The sequence below is a fragment of the Micromesistius poutassou genome, assembly GCF_964030765.1.
Source record: "Micromesistius poutassou genome assembly, chromosome: 2".
NCBI lineage: Eukaryota > Metazoa > Chordata > Actinopteri > Gadiformes > Gadidae > Micromesistius > Micromesistius poutassou.
The window spans coordinates 15,248,775-15,249,176 of NC_140272.1; the positions used below are offsets into that span (position 1 = coordinate 15,248,775).

At 39.3% G+C, this 402-nt stretch overlaps 1 protein-coding gene across 2 annotated transcripts in view; it reads right to left on the reverse strand.

The window, feature by feature from the left end:
* Positions 1-69, reverse strand: part of LOC311339428 (CTTNBP2 N-terminal-like protein) — a 12,832-nt gene extending 12,763 nt beyond the window's left edge. For both annotated transcript variants that reach the window (XM_084464821.1, XM_084464820.1), the window contains exon 1: positions 1-69. This exon is cut by the window's left edge and continues 59 nt beyond it. The gene's annotated coding sequence lies outside the window, so the exon portion shown is untranslated.
* Between the last annotated feature and the right edge of the window lie 333 nt (positions 70-402).

Here is a 402-nt window from a genome sequence, read left to right on the forward strand (position 1 = left end):
ACTTTTCACTTGATTTTCCTATCCAGGTCCCGACACAGCGGAACAACTGTCCTGATTCACTTTGTTTTTGACACTCGAAGCAACCAATAGTCGACGTGTATTCTAGAGCACTGGCCAATTAAATCACTCTCCGACGAAACGGGGCGGGGAATGATCGCCCTGTCTTGGATGTTGGTGGAATTTCTTTGTTACGAATAGGCTTGTGTGCCGAATAGCTGTTTACTATCAAAATAAAATAGTAGAAAAGTAGAAAAGTGTATAAATTAACACGGCTAGCAGTATGTTATTTCGTAAGGGACGGTAGATTACATATTTCCACCATAACACTGCTCAAATCAAAATCCACACTGACTTATGTGGCATAAAACATTAAGCAATTAATAATAACACATTTCGTAATCG